Here is a 19,181-nt window from a genome sequence, read left to right as displayed (position 1 = left end):
TCACATGGACTACTTTGATGATGTTTTTATTACCTTTCTGGACGTGGACAGTATACCGTACATACATTTTCAATGGAGGGACTGAAAGCTCTAGGACTAAATCTAAAATATCTTAAACTGTGTTCCGAAGATGAACGGAGGTCTTACGGGTTTGGAACGACATGAGGGTGAGTCATTAATGACATAATTTTTAATTTTTGGCTGAACTAACCCTTTAACTGTCTTTGACAGCAATGTAAACAACAGTTGTCGGACTACATATCCCAGGATACAACACAGTCACACAATTCGAAAAGTAACCAGAGATAAATTTATGTGAGAAACCTCAAACTAAACAACAAATTTGCAATGAGCTAGTGGTTATATTCGGGTCTGGATTGTTTTTTGAGAGTTTAAATAGCGGGGGAAGTCGTGGCCTAATGGGTAGAGAGTCGGACTCCCAATCGAAGGGTTGTGAGTTCGAGTCTCGGGCCGGCAGGAATTGTGGGTGGGGGGAGTGCATGTACAGTTCTCTCTCCACCTTCAATACCATTACTTAGGTGCCCTTGAGCAAAGGCATCGAACCCCCAACTGCTCCCCGGGTGCTGCAGCATAAAATGGCTGCCCACTGCTCCGGGTGTGTGTTCACAGTGTGTGTGTGTGTTCACTGCTCTGTGTGTGTGCACTTTGGATGGGTTAAATGCAGAGCACGAATTCTGAGTATGGGTCACCATACTTGGCTGAATGTCACTTTCACTTTCACTTATAGTGAGCTAAAATACCGTTTAATCCCATAGAAACGTAACCACGCGACGGTAAATACATTCAAAACAGAATCCATTTCCTCCAGTTCCCCCTTTATCCAGGAACCACTACAGTCCATCTAGATCCAAAAATCCCTAAGCAACAAAAAAGATTAGTGAGAGTAACGTTAGTTTCTTTCCTCTGCACTTCGTGTACCTTTAAATTTTGTGACTTTCGTGGTTTGCATTGCATACAGTTTCAATGTTTTTGTTTTATTATTAATTGTTATTATTATTACACAGTTCTCACATCTTGAATTTCAAACAAATTGATTTTTAAAGTACAAAAAACGGCAATATACAAAGTATTGCTGCTTAAAACGTTCACCATTGCATACTGATTTTTGTTTTAAATACTATTTTTTAAATGGTATTCATGTACCATTTAGTAACTAATTGTCTAGTTTCTAGTCTAGTCCTTATCTGAACTGCATTAACAAATGAGTGGTGTCTCAGTGCAATGATAACTAGCAATTGAAAGGGCTGAGATTGGAAAAACAAAGATTTAACTTGAAAAAACAAATAGTGATGTTGTCTTTTTTGGATTGCACGTTGCAGGCCTTGAATCCTGTCCGGTTTACTGAGCCACCCAGTCCTTCAGATCCTTCTACTCAGGTGTCACCTATGAGGACCGAGGACCAGGTCTGCCATGAAAGATCACGTATTGTCCTGCTCTGCCCTCCTACTACTGAACGCCAGCTGAGCTACTTCGAGTCTTGGCCTTCTACTGACATGAGTTGCTCTACAGACAACAATAACACTTCTGCTGCTCTGAAGCTCAGATGCAAGCCATGAGAAGCATGGTTGCACCAATGACAATTGAGGCAAAGGAACCCTCAGTTCTTGCAAAGTAAAGGAGATCATTGCGCTCTAATGGCAATATCACTTTTGATTCAAAACAATAGAATGTTGTAAAATTGGTAAACAAGGCTTTACTGAACTACTCACCCCATGAAGCAACGATGGAAAAACTGTTTTATTCAGTTAACTCTTTTGAAGAAAGTTTTAACAGAGTTTAGCCAAATACAGTTTTAGAGTTTTTAGCAAAAATAAATTGTAAAAACCTGATAAACCAAACAAAGCAACGATGTTATCATGTCCAAACTATTGTTTAGAGTTAGTGAGATTTCTTTAAAGAAATTATTACTTTTATTTAGCAATGACGCATTAAATTGACTAAAAAATACAGAAAAAAAAAGACATTTTTACAAAATATTTCTGTTTCAAATGCTGTTTTTTTAAACTTTGTGTTTGTATTAGAGTTGTGAAAAAATGTATCATGATTTTCACTAAAATGTTAAGCAGCACAACTGTTTGCAACATTGATTAAAAAAAAATATGAAATGTCTCCTAAGCAGCAAATCAACATATTGTTATGCTTTATAAATTTTTTGAGATTTAAATCTGGTGGTGGACCTTGTTGTCTAAAATACAGTAATTTCACTCACCATTTGCTACGCAGTGAACCATTCATTTGAAATATCACCAGATCTTCCTTTCTTTAAAGGAAAGCTGAAGTAATGTTGCCACATGTAGTGACACATTATTATATATATTATATATAGATGAGCAGGTCCAGGGTATTTAATGCAAGCTTTATGTTTGCCTTGAAATGGTTTATTGTTGCTTGTTAATATGACATCCTTTTGCAATTAAATCCTTCAAGGTACATTGAATGCTTCCACTTCGGAAAGCCACAGAGTAGAGAAGAAAGACGCCTTCAGGTAAATGAGCGAGAAGATGACAAGCCATTTTGGTGGATGCCCACATCCCCTCCATCCAGTTCAACACCAACACAAACATCAGAGAAATATATCAGAGGTGTGCTTTGAAGAATACATCTGTCATTAATAATAATGTTTCAGTGTGGGTTGATAATATAAAGTATTTTATGTCCTGTTTATAGAACCACTTGACCTCATGAACGATGGTCCGCCAACACCCAGAGAACCGTCTCAAAGCCACTGCATGATGAAACCACGCTGTCTCCAGCTAGACTCATGCTTGACCTCAGCATGCTGCTGAGTTTTGCATAAAACTGAACAACTGATTTGCCTAAAAGAGCTCAATGCATTTTGACCATATTTTAAAGAGTATGACAAACATTGAACAGTTTGTTATATTACTGTATGTCTTTTGTATGTTGCAGTTGAATTGTGTTTATGAAGTAAAAAAAAGAGAGAATTAGACGTACTGTATTTTCTCAAGATGCCGGATGTTAAGCAGTGTGGTGGTTGACTGTTGCCGTCTAGTGGTGCTAGCTGGGAAATCTTCCTCCATTAGGTTCTTTATTTACAATATATACACTTCTGTTTTTAGAGTTTGGGGTCAGTAAGATTTTGTTTTGGGTAGAAATCAGTACTTTTATTTAGCAAGGATTAAATTGATCGAAAGTGACAGTAAAGACAGTTATAATGTTACAAAGGTTTTTTTTTTTTTAAAAATTAATTATGTTCTTTTGAACTTTTTTCAAAGATTCCTGATAAAATGTTTCCTTAAGTATATTACTGAATTAATATATATATATATATATCTGTATATAATACACAACTGTTTTCAGAATGGATAATAATAAATATTTCCTTCAGCATATTAGAATGATTTCTTAAGCATCATGTGACACTGAAGACTGGAGTAATGATGCTGAAAATTCACCTTTGATCACAGAAGTAAATTACATTTTAAAATATATTAAAATAGAAATCAGGTCTTCTAATTGTAATATTTCACAATATTACTGTTTTTACTGTTTTTGTTTTGTTTAAATACAGCCTGTAAAGCCCCAAACTTTTGAACGGTGTGTGTAATTTATAATTAATTATATAATAAATAGATAAACTGACTAAATACCTTATAAAAAACTAAATGAAACAAACTACTTGACTTCTTATTTATGATGTTGCCATGCTCAACAGATCAGCAGGGACAATATTGTGATGCTTTGCTTAACTTTCTGTCTTCCATGTTGATGGAAACGGCTCTAGAATGCATTAAAGGAAGAAGAACTCATTCAAACATAATCAGACCAGCTGATATTAAGTGGTGTATGTTAAGCATCAAATGTGTATTTATAAATTCCCCACAACAGAGAGTTGTTATGCAACCCTTGGCTCAGATTCTCTGTTTTGAATTGCAGGATGTCACTGTCCTCTCCTCAGGATGATTTAATGTGCCTGGTGGAAAATATCTCAGGCTGTGCTTAAATGTCAGTGCCCGATCATAACACTGCATGTATAGTGACCGTTATTGCTAGTGACAGTATTATTGTAGTTGATAATCTCATGGATGTCCCACCACAAATTTCCTTTCAGATATTATCTGAAGCATCCCACTGTGATCAAGAAGAACCAGAGATACTGCAGCTACAGGAGAGGGCCAGCCGTTAACCGCAGAGGAGGTGAGACGTACTGTAAACACACACTCACTTAAGGGGGGAAACTTCATTTAACAATGATAGATGACCACCAGCATAGACAGCTTGCTGTCTGAATGTCAGGACTGAATGTTCAAATGTGAAAGTCTGTACATGAGTTTCGCAATTAAACAAGGTTTATTAATTTTATTCAGCAAGGACACATTCAATTGATCAAAAGTGACAGTAATGACATTTATAATGTTAAAAAAGATTTCTATTTCAAAAAGAAAAATGCTGTATCACAGTTTCAACAAAAACATTGAGCAGCAAAACTGTTTTCAACATTGATAAAAAAATATATATTGAGCAGCAAATCAGCATATTAGAATGATTTCTGAAGGATCATGTGACATTGAAGACTAGAGTAATGATGCTGAAAACTCATGCATGAAAAATGTTTGTTATTGCATTATGACTGCACATTCCACCTTGGGATTTCACTTTAGAGTCATTAGGTTTGAACAGTTTAGATGATCTTTGTGTTTTCAGTGAGCATTCAACTCAGCAGTGGCTCTGCGCCTGTCAGTTCTGGTGGTCTGAGCTTCTCTGATTTATCTCTGATTTATCTTCCCCCGTAAGCACTGATGAGCACTGATGAGTCGTGTCCACCTTAATGGTCTCAACCAACAGTAAGTAATAGGTGTAACACATATAATTTAGTGTACACATTTAGTGTACATCTTGTAACACACACACACACACACACACACACTATTTATCTTTTCCTGAACATCTTTGTGTTTCCGATTTCAAAAACACCCCCTTATCAGATTAAAATGTACCCACACTTCTGACCTCAAATGCAAAAAAAAAAAGCAGAAATGGTTGTGTAAACATTGGCCATTAACTAAAAACAAACAGAAAAGGATATTAATGCCATTTTGGCTTGCTAGGTATTTATATTAATGCATTAGAGCATTTTGTTTGATTGTTTTTGTGAAGTGTTTCTAGAGCCCAGTTTGTGTGAGGAAACGTCTTTTCCTCTTCTTGCGGTTGGTTCTGAGGGGTCCAGTGTCCGTTGTGAAGATGAAATCCTGTTTCAGTGGCGACTAAGAAGGGAGATGAAACATGCCAGACAATGGTGTCAGGAGGCCCCTTCCCACAATTCTGTTCTCCATATACCTCTATCACACAGTGTCAGACAAAACCAGGTGAACCAACACCACAGTGCACATCAGGGTTATTCTTTTTTTATTAATATGTGCTCAACAGTTAATTGTTTCAGAATATATAATATAATATTATATTATATCCTATAATATAAAATAATTTTCAAAAGTTTGGGATCGCTACGATTTTTCAATGCTTTTGAAAGAATGTATTTGACAGCACTTATTTGATCAAAAATTCTGTAAAACAGCAATATTATGAAATATAATTGTAATCTAAAATAACTATTTTCTACTTTAATATGTTTTAAAATATAATTTATTAATGTGATGCAAAGCTGAATTTTCAGCATCATTACTCCAGTCTTCAATGTCACATGATCTTTCAGAAATCTTTCTAATATGCTGATTTGCTGCTCAATAACATTTCTTATTATTATCAATGTTAAAAACAGTTGTGATGTTTAATATTTTTGTGGTACATTTTTAAGGATTATTAGATAAAGTTAAAGAACAGAATTTATTTGAAATAGAAATATTTTTTAACATTGTAAATGTCACGACACGCACACAAACAGGTAGATCCAATTGCAGTATGTTTTATTAGGATAATCCAAATCTCATGGTCAGCCAGGCAAAGGTCACAATCCAGGTAAGCAGTCCAGAAACAAGAAACATAAACAACATCCGAGAACCACGACAAACCAGGGTGACATTCAACAAGGACTCCGTGACAATGACAGAACAACCGGGGTATTTATACACAGGGAAATGACAATGCTAACGGGGGAATGGCTGAGTGCAATGATTGATAACCACGGACAGCTGAGTGCAATGAGCAGGGAAGAAACAGACAAGACTATGGGGAAATGCAGTTCTAAAGTGGGGTGACGTTAAGGGGAAGTGAGACCTCTAGTGGCCACCCAGGGAGACACAGAACAGACACCGTGACACTACACCCCCTCTAAGGAGCAGCTACCAGATGCTCCTCAGAACAAAATAACCACAAAACAAAGAGACCAGGAGGGAGGTGGACTGGTGGAGGCAGAACAGGGGGAGGGATGGCGGGCCAGGCCCGTGTAGGGGAACTGGGACCGGCAGTGATGGCTCCCCTGGTAGCCCAGGTGGCTCGGTCAGATCAGGGGGCCATGGTGGACCCGAAAGTTCAGGGGACCACGAGGGACCAGGCAGTTCAGGTGGCCACGGTGGGACCCGAAAGTTCAGGGGACCACGAGGGGCCAGGCAGAGTTCAGGTGTGGCCACGGTGGACCCGAAAGTTCAGGGGACCACGAGGGGCCAGGCAGTTCAGGTGGCCACGGTGGATCAGTCTATTCTTGTTGTGCAGACGGCCAGGGAGGAATTCGCCATTTGAGTGGCCCGAACGGAACCTGCCAATCGGGGAGCCAGTAAGGAGCAGGCTGTGGCGATGGCCAGGTCACGGCATTGGGAACGGCATCGGGAACGGCCTCAGACAAGGGCACCGCCTCGGGAACGGCCTTGGACACGGGTATCGCCTCCGGAACCATCTCGGGCCCCGCCTCGGCCTCCGGAACAGCATCGGGCACTGCCTCGGGAATGGCCTCAGGAACGGCATCGGACAAGGACCACCGCCTCGGGAATGACCTCGGCATCGGGCACCGCCTCGGGAACGGTCTCAGGAACGGCCTCAGGAATGGCCTCAGGAACGGCCTTGGACAAGGACCCCGCCTCGGGAACGACCTCGGCATCGGGCACCGCCTCGGGAATGGCCTCAGGAACGGCATCGGACAAGGACACCGCCTCGGGAACGACCTCGGCATCGGGCACCGTCTCGGGAACGGTCTCAGGAACGGCCTCAGGAATGGCCTCAGGAACGGCATTGGACAAGGACAAACCGCCTCGGGATCGGCCTCGGGCACCGCCTCGGGAACGGCCTCGGGAACGGCTTTGGACAAGGACACCGCCTCGGGAACGACCTCGGCATCGGGCACCGCCTCGGGAATGGCCTCAGGAACGGCATCGGACAAGGAAACCGCCTCGGGAACGACCTCAACATCGGGCACCGCCTCGGCATCGGGAACAACATCGGGCACCGCCTCGACCTCCGGAACAGCCTCGGTCTCGGGCATTACATCGGGAACCGTCTCTGGCACCGTCTCTGGCACCGCATCGGGCACCGCCTCGGCATCGGACAAGGACACCGCCTCGGGAACGACCTCAACATCGGGCACCGCCTCGGCATCGGGAACAACATCGGGCACCGCCTCGACCTCCGGAACAGCCTCGGTCTCGGGCATTACATCGGGAACCGTCTCTGGCACCGTCTCTGGCACCGCATCGGGCACCGCCTCGGGCACCGCCTCGGCAACGGGCACCGCCTCGGCATCGGGCACCGCCTCGGCATCGGACATTGCATCGGGAACCGCCTCGGGCACCGCCTCGGCATCGGGGACCGCCTCTGTATCGGAAACAACATCGGGCACCGCCTCGGCATCGGGAACAACCTCGGGCACCGCCTCGGGAACGGTCTCGGCATCGGGGACCGTCTCTGGCACCGCATCGGGCACCCGCCTCGGGCACTGCCTCTGCATCGGGAACCGTCTCTGGCACCGCATCGGGCACCGCCTCGGCATCGGGCACCGCCTCGGCATCGGACATTGCATCGGGAACCGCCTCGGCCACCGCATCGGGCACCGCCTCGGCATCGGGCACCGCATCGGGAACCGCCTCGGGCACCGCCTCGGCATCGGGCACCGCCTCGGCATCGGACATTGCATCGGGAACCGCCTCGGCATCGGGGACCGCCTCGGCATCGGGCATTGCATCGGGCACCGCCTCGGCATCGGGCATTGCATCGGGGACCGCCTCGGGCACCGCGGGCACGAGCCCTCCCACAGCAAAAGAGGCATCGGGCACGCCCTCGGTATCGGGCACCGCCTCGGCATCGGACATTGCATCGGGAACCGCCTCGGGCACCGCCTCGGCATCGGGCACCGCCTCGGCATCGGGCACCGCCTCGGCCTCGGACATTGCATCGGGAACCGCCTCGGCATCGGGCACCGCCTCGGAAACCGCCTCGGGCACCGCCTCGGCCTCGGGCACCGCCTCGGCATCGGGCACCGCCTCGGCATCGGGCACCGCCTCGGGCCGCATCAGGCACCGCCTCGGCATCGGACATTGCATCGGGAACCGCCTCGGCATCGGACACCGCCTCGGGCACCGCCTCGGCATCGGGCACAGCCTCGGCATCGGACATTGCATCGGGAACCGCCTCGGGCACCACCTCGGCATCGGGCACTGCCTCGGCATCGGGCATTGCATCGGGCACCGCCTCGGCATCGGGCACCGCCTCGGCCACCGCCTCGGCCATTGCATCGGGGAACCGCCTCGGGCACCGCCTCGGGCATCGGGGGACCGCCTCGGGGGACCGCCTCGGGCACAGCCTCGGCATTGGGCACAGCCTCGGTATCGGAAACAACATCGGGCACCGCCTCGCATCGGGAACAACATCGGGCACCGCCTCGGGAACGGTCTCGGCATCGGGCACCGCCTCGGGACCGGCCTCGGGATCGGGCACCACCTCGGGAACCTTGGACACCTCCACCTGGACGACCGCGGCCTGCTCGGGAACGTCCTCCTGGACGGCAGCGGCCTGCTCGGGAACGTCCTCCTGGACGGCAGCGGCTTGCTCGGGAACGTCCTCCTGGACGGCAGCGGCCTGCTCGGGAACGTCCTCCTGGACGGCAGCGGCCTGCTCGGGAATGTCCTCTGGGCTTTGAGGAACGGCTGACGCCTGTCTCCTCCTCCTGCGGCCTCTATGATGACGTGCCGGTGGCTCCTTGACGGAAGACTCAGGCGTTGAGTCAACCATCTTGTCTGCCAACACAGGTGTAGATTCGACCCTCCTGTGCAGTGGTGCTGGGCTGGTGGTCATCTCGTGCTGTGGTGCTGGGCTGGCGGCCATCTTGTGCTGTGGCGCTGGGCTGGCGGCCATCTTGTGCTGTGGTGCTGAACTGGCGGCCATCTTGTGCTGTGGCGCCGGGCTGGCGGCCCTCTTCTCTGGAGACACAGGTGTGGTCGAAGTATCCCATTGAGCACGATGGCACAGGTAATGGGTAAACCCCCAAAAGTCTAGGATCTCCAGCCCCTTCATCTCCCATTGAGGTAAAGGGTCATCCAGACAGTTGTTAAAAAAGTCCTTCAGTGCTGCATCATTATAACCCATCCCGACCGCCATGGTCCAAAACAATTGCGCCAGGCCACCCACCTCACTCCCCCCCTTTGACGAAGGGTGGTTAAGTTCCGGAATCTCCCCCTCCGTTCCTCCAGGGTGGCTGGGGAACAGATTCGAAATCCCACACCGCTGGATCTAGGCATGACGGAGTCCTTCTGTCACGACACGCACACAAACAGGTAGATCCAATTGCAGTATGTTTTATTAGGATAATCCAAATCTCATGGTCAGCCAGGCAAAGGTCACAATCCAGGTAAGCAGTCCAGAAACAAGAAACATAAACAACATCCGAGAACCACGACAAACCAGGGTGACATTCAACAAGGACTCCGTGACAATGACAGAACAACCGGGGTATTTATACACAGGGAAATGACAATGCTAACGGGGGAATGGCTGAGTGCAATGATTGATAACCACGGACAGCTGAGTGCAATGAGCAGGGAAGAAACAGACAAGACTATGGGAAATGCAGTTCTAAAGTGGGGTGACGATAAGGGGAAGTGAGACCTCTAGTGGCCACCCAGGGAGACACAGAACAGACACCGTGACAGTAAATGCCTTTACTGTCACGTTTGAACAATTTTATGTGTCCTTGCTAAATAAAAGTATAAATTTTCTTTTTTTCCCCTAAAACATACTGGCCTTATTTGAACTATAATTAAAACAATTCTACATGTGCCATTTTTAATTATTAATATCCTTTGAAAATATTGTGTATGATATTATATCTCATTCATACTGGAAATATTTTAAGTGTTTTTTAAAATTACATCCATCAGATGAATTTGTGCCATAATAATATTTTACTGAATGCACTGCCATGACATCAACCATAAAAACATGGGAATTGTTTTAAATGTTAAATGGTTATAAGGTTAGTTGCATTATGTATTTTACATATAAAATAGTTTTTTCTCCTAAACAGTGACCCACCAGTTTTAGATTTTCACATTTACATTATGCAAAGAAAATTGTATGTGAACATTTCTAATTAATACATTCTCCTTCTTTGCTTCCTTTTAGAAGTCACACTATAGCACTTTAAACTGCACACCTCATCAGAGAACAAACCTCTCATTAACACCGGTCACCCTCGCTAGCCTTGAACCTCCAGTCCCTGAGTCTCCTCTCCCTGTGTCATGCCTCAGCGTCTCCAGACTCCGGCCCGATGTCACCCACGAGCAACCAGACCCCGATATCCAACCCAAACCCCTTCCCCAGCAGAGACTGTCCTCGAGGAAAGCTGTCACAAAGAGGCTGGAAACCCCTTGTGCCCAACCACAACATCACAAGCCAATCACAACACAAGTCAGCATCCCAAAGACCACAGCAGATCACCGCAGAACGCAGAGGCCCTCTTCTCCATCTTCACAGACTTCTGATAGCTCAGAGGAGCGGTGGCCGGCCCCTCATCATAGGAAAGACACAACAGGCAAAGAAAAGACTGAAAATGAGAGACATGAGAAGAAGATTGCACCTTTAAGTCAAAAGAAAAAATCTAATTATAATTTATGTTTTGCATAATTGTCCAAACAGACTTTGAACAAACTAAGCAAAACATGACAGATGTTTAATGACAAGTAATTGTAATATTAATTTTTAATGTCAAACATTAGCACATTCTTTTCTTCATGTCCGTGTAGACATGGTGGCGAGCGAGGGAGCGGTGTAATGAGGGTCAGGCATGCCCGGGGTCATGAAGGGGTCAGTCGAAAACCGGAGGAGCCGAGTGGAAACACTAGGTGGCAGGAAGAGGGTCAAAGGTCGACACGAGGAGGACGTCTGGAAATCAAGCACCACCACCCTCACCTATACACAATGCTCTGGGACAGGTTTGTGGGTTTGCTTTATAATGCATTACAAGTAGGGCTGTGCGTTTATTCGAAATCGTCATAAAATCACGATTTGAGCATGCACGATTTCTAAATCGCTTTATAGCATGATTTTTCGTGGCCCCAACCTCGCAGTATACCTCGCAGTATACTATCCAATCCAATCAGAATGCAGCGCGCCTAAATGGAGCGCGAGAAAAGAACATACTGGGCATATGCCTACGTAACTCCAGGTTCACACACTGTCTGTGATGCATATTTTTTCCGAGCCCATGTTAACGGATCAGAGCGTTCACCTTGCATGTGGCAAAAGATGCGAAACTTGAACAGAAAAGGTTAGAAATAGAAAGGTGCGAAAATAATTAATATCTAGCATATGAGCATAGAGCGAGTTGTGAGTGCACAGGACGCAGTTTGAGCGAGAGGAGACACGTTTTAAGTGCGGACATAAGTTTTTTTTTACTTATGTCTGTTCTAGAGACATGTTACAACTTGCTGATAAAGCTCTAATTGGTTTTCTTTTGGAAATATGTTTCAAATTCATACTGACTGCAAAGCATGTCTGTGTGTGTCAAAATCGTGATTAAAATCAAAATCGCAAAATTGATTAAAGAAATCTCGATAGGTTTTTTTTTGGCCATATCGCACAGCCCTAATTACAAGTGATGACCTGATGAGTGTAGGAGACTTATTTCAAAAACATAAAAAAATCTTACAACCCAATACATCCATTTTACTTGTGAATCAGATCAGAATAACATAAACACTGTCCTTGACATTGACAGGTTGTCTCTGAGGTGCTTTTTGCTGGTACAGACTCACCAAGCCAGTGCAAGACTCCAAGTTCTTCAGATTCCCCAGTATATACCCCACCTCCACCCCCACAATCCCCTGTTGCCTCTTGTTCTGGTGTGCAGCAACCCTTGGAGGTCATAGGTCAGTTGATGCAGGATGCAGAAGCTGAGAAGGCCTCATGTGTTCATTTAAATTGGCTGTAAAACTGCCTGATGATGTGTTTTTAACAGGTCACGTAAGGGTCAAGTGTTTAAGCCTGAACCTGTTATAAATAGCAGGATTGACCCTTTAGAGTGTGCTTAGAACAACAGAATGCATGTTACCATTATTATAGATGGAAGTTTGTATATATTGTACATTGTACATGTCTTTTAAAAGAAAAAAAAAAAAATATTACTAACTAAAAATGTTACATATCATCTATGTTTTTTATTATATTTTACTAGATTTTTTTTTTTTTTTTTTTGTTTTTTAGTTTGTTTTGATTTTTTTTTTTATTATTTTTTAACCAAGGTTATTTGTCAAAAATACAGTAAAAACGGTAATATTGTGAAATATTATTACAAGTTTTCTATTTGAATATATATTTTTAATGCTATTTGTTCCTTTTATATAAAAGCTGAATATTCAAGATTTGGTTGAATATAGTGTGCAAAAGAACAGCCTTTATTTGTAATACAAAATTGTAACATAGTAAAAATCTTTACTGTCACTTCTGGTAAATTGAATGCATTGTTGCATTAAAATTTGTTTTTATTAATTTACAATAAATCTTACTTACCCCAAATTTTTGTATGGTAATGGTAAGGAAACATATTTTTTTCCCCTCTTATCCTGATACCACAATCTGACATACAGACTCAGATGGGCAGGAGTTTAAAGACGATCCTTTGTTGCAGGTCCTCTGACAGCAGAAGAACTGGGTGAAGGAACAACTTTGGTGAGAATATCTGTTATTTATCTGTTAACAACATATTTAACAACAAATCTTCACTAATGAATTACTCCATGCGAGTTAGACTTTTTGCTTGATCAGTTTTTAATTTTTTATTTTCCAGTGAGGTTGATAAGATGCTCCAGCAACTATGAAGCACCTGTTTAATATATCAGTGATGCAATACAATTTCACATTATCATGTTTATTTTTGCTACTGTTTATTTATGCTATTTTATGTTGTGGATTCAAACATGTATGAATGTATTTCTAAATAAATACCTTTGCAAATAAACAAGGGTGTTTTATTTATTATATTTATTGATATTCAAACTGTACATCACACAAATATTAGAACTAAATTAACACTTACATAATTATTTCATTTTGTAAAAATATGTACAATCCTAACATAGCCTATCAAGATTAACTGAAAAATCTGTGCAATTTTGTGAATAAGCAAGTGTGATGCAACACAAAAATAAGTAATTTCTGAATGGTTCCCATACTAAATTCAGTATGACTGTGGGTTTGAGAGAGGAGACCCTGTTAATGCGAGGACAAATTTGTCGCTCTTACAGGCTGTATGCTAAACCAACAGCAAATGTGAAGAAAATGTTATATGATCTTGTTGTTGGCTTGAAATCAAGTATTTTTGGAGTTGGCATTTGAGTTGAGTAGTCCACCGCCACAAGGGTGAGTGAGAGGAAGTGAGTCTGTTTTGGTCTTTACCATTGCCTAATGTGAGAAACCCAGAAGATGTGAATTTTAAGCGCCTTGCATTAACATGTCAATAACTAAAACAGTGAAGAAGAGCAAAAAAAATAAATAAATTCTAAACATGAGTGTGGAGGAAACCGCGTGTGTGTGCACGCATCTAGGTCTGCTGTGATTTAACAGTCTGGAATTGTCTCCTTGTGTCATTACTAGCATGCCTTCTGTTGACATGGCTGATTCCAGTGCCATGATGTCCACTTCGTTTGGGATACGGTCTCGCCGGTTAATCTGACGTGTCACCAGTCCTGAACCATCCTAGGACTGAACAAGGGTTAACATCTGATAATCCTAATGCACATTAATACAGGAGTCAGCTTCAGAAAGAAGAAGCCATTGAGTGTCTTACCTTTTTTTTTTTTGTTCATGTTTTCCCTCAACCACAACATAATCTCCAACAACTTTAACCAGCAGGTCCTCGGGACTAAAATGTTCAACACCAACCTGCACAGTAAATCTATTATGATCACAGGTAACCTGTAGAGAAAGTGAATTTAATTCATTTCCCAGTACATAATCCATTTCTAACGCCACTACAGAGAATATTATTATTATGTTATTATTATTATTGTGTATGTTGTTCCTTGCCTAAAATAGTTATTAAATATTTAATAGATTTTATAGAATTTATTTAGCTTTATATTTTCATGATTACTAGTTCTTATGCACTTGCTACTATATAATTACTTTAAAAGGCTGCAAATTTGTTATACTGAAAAATGAATTTTCCATAATATGTAGGCTACATGTACTGTTACCACCGTTAAACTTCAAATATTATGAGAATTAACAGACTGTTCGTAAATTAAATTAATAAAATAATAACAATTATTTTACTTTTTTATTTAAAAAAAAAAAGCATTTAATAGTGACAAGTTACGTCAGATTTGTTTTATATATATAAAACGCATTACTCCACCTGTGCTGCTCTGGTGTGCTCGGAAACAGTGGCATCTTAAAGAGCCCAGTAGCAAAGAAAGGGATGGGGTGTGTCCCATCAGAAGTGATGTGATGTAATGTAAGATGTTGTGTTGTTGACGCAAGGTATACTACTGCGTCCGCCTCTCCCATTTACATAACTGAATTATCAGTCATGAATGTGATGAATTATCATTGCATTGATATATTTCATGTAGGCTAATGGCCAACACATTTCAGTTCAAACACTGTCCTACATAGACTCGCTAACTGTTTATATATATATATATATATATATATATATATATATATATATATATATATATATATATATATATATATATTGCGTATATATATATATATATATATATATATTTTGCGTATATATATATATATATATATATATATATATATATATATATATATATATATATATATATATATATATATATATATATATATATATATACATACAGTGCTTTAAGTGGGCCGGTACGCACCGGTACTCAGTACCGCCACTTCCAAAATATAGGTCTTGAGCGTACCGCCACCTCTCCGTGCGCCCAGAACGTGCTTTTAGCGTACCGGTACGCTCATTTGGACATCTGTTTTTAATAGAGGTGTTAATCCTTTGCCTGCGCTGCCGCTTTTCAGAGCGCCCTTCATAATGCACGCTTCCTAATTCGTCCCACCTAGAGCAGAGACTACATTACCATACACCCTTGAGTTTTACAAGTGAAAAAGCGCATGCGTCGCTTTTGCCGCTTTCAGTGTCAAACAACTCAACGTGGCCGGAGAGGGTGTGTGAAACGCGCACACTCGGCTCGGTAAAAATACAAATACAGTGAACAACACTTAATATGCTCTCCTGGCTTCAGACTCTGAGTACTAAAAGAACACGGTCAGAATCAGATGACTCGCTGGCTGACACCCTGTTCTACTGTTCTATGGTTATGTTATGTTTTATAATTTATTTTATTTACATTTTGTTAAAAAAAAAAATTCAATACCCTTTTGCACATTTTATTTATGTTCAGTAGCTCTTTCTAAGGGTATTTTTCAAAATCCTTTTGCACATTTTATTTATGTTCAGTAGCTCTTTCTAGCTCAAGCAAATCCACAAAATAATAAAAGGATTTATTATTTTTTATAAGGTCGTCTGTTGACTGCTGTATATAAAACCCCTTCAACATAGTTGTTGTTACCTCAGGGAATGAGGGGAGTCATCAAAATAAAAAAAAAATAAAAAAAAAATAAATAAATAAATATATATATATATATATATATATATATATATATATATATATATATATATATATATAGATATATATATATATATATATATATATAGGCTATAATAGAGTACCGGCACCTCTTTTGGGCCACTTAAAGCACTGTATATATATATATATACATATAGCGCAAGACTTTGACTGCAGCTTGTCAATGTTGCGAGCGCGGGGAATCCTAATACTTAAAGCTAAACTGGAGAGTCTTCTTTCTTGTAAACACTATGCTCCGGAGAAATGTCTTGATCACTTTCAGTTTCGAGAACGAACTATTAATTGCATGATAAAATATCTGGTGACAAGTCATCAGCAACTCGCTAAAGCGGTTGCCATTGAAACAGAGAAGAGCAGCAGCGGACCAGGGCACAAAAACGTATAACTATATATAAAGTTCAGAGTATTCTTTTATTTTCATTATTTCTTTCTATATGATTATTATCATTATTGTTATTTTGCCAAGGCTTTACAGTGATGAATGATGTCTTGCTTGTTTGACCAACCAGCGTTGGTTTCTGACTAAATTATGAATAACATTTGGGAAAACAATGCAGTGATCGCAATGGCGCCTCATGCGCGCACATAGCATTTTTGCTCCCTTGACATCGCAGCCTGTTCATTATCAAAACAAAACAATGCGCATTCAAAGAAATATATAAAAGTTACAATGCTCAATTGAAATAGTCCGTTGTTGCGTTCAGCGTGACCAGATCATCACTGCGCTGTTATAGCCTTTGTGAAGGATGTTGATTTACGTAGCCTAGATAATGCGAGCTAAGTGTAAAACCTATAGCCTATGTAATTAATATTATTTTAGCATTCAAATATATTGCGAATATGGAAACATTTGAATTTAGTGCCAAAAGAGAGGTAGGCTTCAGTTTCCCTTTGAATTAATTTTTTTTGGGCTTGACGTTTATATAGCCTAAATAGGCTGCTGTTAAATGGGATTTGTTGTGGAGGGAAGGGAATAAAATCGCCTGTGTTTATAATGTTTGTAAACATTTTGATTTTCCGGTATTTTAGCCTACATTTATTCTGAATGTAGTAATAAAATGTGACATATATATATTTTTTTTCCCCTCTCAAACACAATTTTATACAAGTAGCGTTTTTTTTTTTTTTTTTTATCCATGCAGCAACCATTTTAAATATCTTCAAAAAATGCTTTAATTTCTTTAAAACTTTTACCGTTTTTACGTTTGAATCTGGCCAAAATCTAGAAAAGATGATGCTGGCTATATGACTAAGTGCAATTTGACTGTCGTATTTTTTGACGAAATGACTTTGACGAATTTTTTCTAATCTTTTTTTTTTACTCCAGAGCAGTATCCTAATAATACAGAGAAACGCATGAACAGAAACCGGTAAAATACCGATTCTGCTCAGAGAGAACCGATTTCTCTCTCTCTCTCGCTCTCTCTCTCTCTCTCTCTCTCTCTCTCTCTCTCTCTCTCTCTCTCTCTCTCTCTCTCTCTCTCTCTCTCTCTCTCTCTCTTGTTTTTGAGCCCCGCACATGCAGGAAAAAAAATAAATAATAATCGTGAGCACGAATTTGTTTTCTCTAACGATAGGCCTATTACTAAATCTTGGCCAGAATTTGGTTGAATCAAATCAACGAACGAATTATTATATCGTGCGCACAATTTATTTAAAAGGAGGGAACAAGTTAGTAAGTTGTGTGCATGATTTTGTTATTTTTGGTTTTTAGTAAGTTTTGTGATTGATCACTTGAATAAACTTCTTTTTCGTAAGGGTTAGTAAAACGAGCGTAGGCTACATGAGCCACTTCCACTTTCGATTAAGGTGCGGTTGTTTTAGAAGTTTATGACAAGTGCAATGTAAGAAAAAAAAAAAAAAAAAGATTTTCCCCGGTTGTTTTAGAACATTAATCCGCTCCACTGCACTACCTTTGCGCTCATGTCTCGCATCTTTTGCAGTCGAAGCACTGCCTTTAAGAATATCCTGCGATGGGGCCCCACAAAAGGCCGGGGCCCCCACGGGGCTGCGGGGGTGTCCCGTACACCACTGCGCGGATACTGAAATACAAGTTCGATCGGGGTCCAAACTGTCCCGTTCCTCCGGGGGAATAAGGGTGGGAGAACCCTTTCCCATGGGATACTGCTCACCGGGAGAGGAGGCGGCAAGTCGAAGTCCATTCTTCTGGGATAAATGTGTAAAAGTAACCACCAAATAGCCACCTAAATACTGCTTCAGAAAATTCAGTGTATGAGTTACTTATTATGATGAGAGTCTATCCTGTTACGCAACAGAAAGCAGGAAAAATGTTGCAGGAAAAATGTTAGGAGGAGGTTTAAATAGCTTGAAGAAAACACCTCCCCTTAACGTGAACCCTTCCTAAACAAATTCCATTAGTGGACTGATGGTGCTGCCAGAGACCTGAGATACTTCATCATGGAGCACGGTGCCAAAAGTGTTAAGGCTGTGGGTGTGTGACAGGAGTGGGATTTAACCCCTCCTTTTATTCCCATAATGAAAAGATCCCCTTAAGTAATAATTCAATGAGGAACACGATTCATGGAGTGGGATTTAACCCCTCCCTTTATTCCCGTGTTTGAAAGATCCCCTTAAGTAATAATTCAATGGTGTGTGTGTGTGTTCACATGACGTTCGCCTGATAATGGAGACAAAAGAGAACTCGCTCGTGCGGTGATGATCTTAGTCTGCACAGCGACACATTCTTGACAGAAATTTCTTTTACAGTTGTAGAAAATCAAATAACTAAACCACTGCTGTAAATAACACTTTTTGTGTGTGTGTGAGGTTATGTTGAAAATTATTCAGATGTAATCTGAAATGTTGATTATGTTCAGTTAGCCTACATACAGCGAATAATTTTTGTGTAGGCTATTTTTTCAGCCTCTTCAACAAATAAAGCTAAAATGAGTAAGCAGCTGTTTTCCTGACTAAAATGACACAGCAGTTTCATTTAACAACATTGTGAAAACTTCTTTAGCAATCCTCCAAATTTCTAATGAAATATCTAGATAAACAATGAATATGCATAGGCCTATAGGCTACTCGTTTTTTTTTTTTTTTTTTTTCTGTCACCGATTTTTTTTTATTTTGTCTATTTTATGTTTTTTGTTTTCATGGACT

The 19,181-nt window shown here is 41.7% G+C and overlaps 1 pseudogene; it reads left to right on the top strand.

Moving 5' to 3' along the window:
* Positions 1-1,175: 1,175 nt before the first annotated feature.
* Positions 1,176-13,360, top strand: LOC109083773 (annotated as a pseudogene).
* The last annotated feature ends 5,821 nt before the right edge of the window (positions 13,361-19,181 follow it).

Source organism: Cyprinus carpio, chromosome A15 (assembly GCF_018340385.1).
Source record: "Cyprinus carpio isolate SPL01 chromosome A15, ASM1834038v1, whole genome shotgun sequence".
NCBI lineage: Eukaryota > Metazoa > Chordata > Actinopteri > Cypriniformes > Cyprinidae > Cyprinus > Cyprinus carpio.
This window is presented reverse-complemented; position numbering and strand designations above follow the sequence as displayed.